The following is a 2804-nucleotide window of genomic DNA, read 5'->3' on the forward strand; positions in this document are numbered from 1 at the left end:
AAAAGCACATCATGAATTATTGTGACTGAAAGTAGTAAGGTGCAGCATTAGTAAGAAAAAGAATACAGAGAGATACCTGCCAGACTTAAGAGTTACTTTGGTGAAATACTTTCATTAGCAAACCATGTGTGTTTTTCCCCCTTAAACTAAACTTCTTCTAGGTATTTCAATCTTAATGATATTATTTCCTAACAGTTTGGAAAGTAAACTCACAATATTGTAAGTTCCAGCTTGAACCATTAAGCTAACTCAAGTGACTTTATTTTGTATTTTGAAAGAGAATAAACTGATGTTATCACTTCTGCACCTCATGGCTGATTACAAGTGTCACCTTGAAGCAACAAGTTTGTATATTAGCCACATGTCATTACTAACAGAACATTTGCCTGGGATCTGGAGTTCTCAAAAAAGACGGGGGAGATCTACTTTGTTGATCTGCTACCTGATATACTGGAACAATAATGATTCACCCTTTTTAAAACATCAAAGTTCAATTCCCAATAAAAGCCATCTGTAGTGAAGATATTGATGAAAAGACTGCTGTTATGCAACTTAGTTACTGGATGCAAAGTGTGTGAGCAGTTGCCCTTGTTTTTCACAGAACCACAGAATGTGTGAGGTTTGAAGGGACCTCTGGGTCCACATGGCACGACTTGTGCTGAGGCAGGACCATCCACAGCAAGGTGCCCAGGCTTATGTCCAGGTTGCTTCTGAAGATCTCCAAGGAGGAGACTCCACAGCCCCTCTGGGCAGCCTGGGCATTTGCTACGTTACCTGCACAGCATGAAGTGCTTCCTGATGGCCGGACAGAACCTCCCTGACAGACAGTTCCCCCTGAACCTCCTCTTCTCCAGTCTGAACAGTTTTAACTATCTTGGCACTGATAGTTTTGTGTCATCTTCAAACTGACCGAAGGGTGCACTCTGCTCCATCACCCAGATGGTTAATGAACACAGCTAACAGAACCAGATGCAGTACAGAATTCTGAGGTATGCTGTGAGCAAATGGCTTCCAGTCAGACTTGACACCACTAAACTGCTCACCAAGCCCATACAGAACAACCTGGCTATGAGGATCCTATGGGGACACAGGCATATACAGACATAAGCATCAATGGCCTTACTCAAGTCCACCTCAGGAGAGGTCAAAGGAGGTCACCAAAACAAGTAACAATGGGGCTGCATATTCCATCTACAATCAAGATCATGCAACACTACAAGAGCTTCAGCACAGAGGTTTGGGACAGTCTATTAGAACTCAAATTTAAAGCTCCCTCTCTTTACATTAAACCATACTGTTTAGCTGTAAGTGAGCTGTACAGCCTGTCTTCAGATTCCAGTAAATGCACATGGTTTATATTGAGTCCTCACAGTTAAGAAAACATCGCTGAAAGAAATAAAGTAGTGTAAGTTGTATGGAGACAATGAGAAATAGTATGACAGATAAATCTTACAAGTTAGTATATTAGGTCAACTGAGTTCCTACCCAAAATAAGCCAATGAAGGTTCAGCTAGAACAGGGAACAGTAAACTGCAAATGTTTGTTTTAGTGCTTATTTTACCACAGCGTTCAGAAAAAGGTAGGGGAGAAAAACCTCTATCCCACAACCACCACAAGTCCAGCAGCAGTGTTAGGAGGAGTGGTCCCAGAAGTCCATCTCTCACTGCACACACACTGCTGCAGACTGCAGTGCTGCTCCTGTTGGAGAGCTGGGCCTTTCAGTCAGTGCTCAGGCAGCACAGCATCACAACTGTACAATCACACCATGAAATGACACATCATCTGCCACGGTCTGCAGGCTATCATCAGTGCAAGTTTATGTTATCAGTTCACAGTTCGCACACAAGTCTTTGAATCTTTTTTACTGCTGAGCTTACCTGGTCTAAATTTTGGTGCTAACACACACATTATTCACTGCTGCTGGTAAAGTAACCATAGATCCAAACTCAACTTACTTTCTGAAAGGAGAGCAGCAGCGAGGCATGTTTCAACTCATTTCAGAGAAACATTTTTATTATCACCCACAGTTGTAAATAGCTTCACAATTTCATAATGTAATTATTACAGACTGCAACGTCTCTGAAGGCTAAGGATATTATATTACTGCTGTACAAAAACTGTCAGTTCTGTGTTAAACAGACCTGAGGAAATAATTGAGTCTCTGTCTGCCAGTTTCCCAATGTAAGAAGCAGGGCTATGAACACACTTTACTTGCATAACATGAGGCATAAATACTTTGAACTCCTTTAACTGATAACATTGATAAATTTAAACATTTTCCTATCTGTCAAGACTTTTGTTTTTTTATCATGCTAACAAAAGGTGTGCCTGGCCAGTGTTACCTAGACTTGCATTATGATTTCACGTGTGGTACAAACAACCCAGGCCCATTGACTCCTGGCTATTCTGAAGGGTTGGCAGTGTCTGGAATTAAGACCTAGTTGTGCTGCTTTTCTTCAGCTGTGATTACTAAAGCAGAAGTTTATCATGTGTTCTCCCCAGGACCAAATCACTCTGAAAGGCTTGCTCAGCATGCTGGAGCTCATTTCTTAGACTTAGCTTTACAGTATTTTGAGCAGATGTGATATTATTTAGCAACATTATTTAGTTTGATTTTCTAGTGTAGCACGTAGTTCTGTTATTGAGCCCAGAAGCTCTAAAAACTATACTGAGCTGCAGCGAGGTTATGAAGATTGTTTTCAAGGAGAGGCAGTAAAATCTGCTATCTTCCTACCAACATTATATTCTAGATACCTGCAGACAGCTGCAAAATTAAAATCTTAGTTTATCACAAAAAAGGGTTT

The sequence above is a fragment of the Meleagris gallopavo genome, chromosome 17 (assembly GCF_000146605.3).
Source record: "Meleagris gallopavo isolate NT-WF06-2002-E0010 breed Aviagen turkey brand Nicholas breeding stock chromosome 17, Turkey_5.1, whole genome shotgun sequence".
Lineage (NCBI taxonomy): Eukaryota > Metazoa > Chordata > Aves > Galliformes > Phasianidae > Meleagris > Meleagris gallopavo.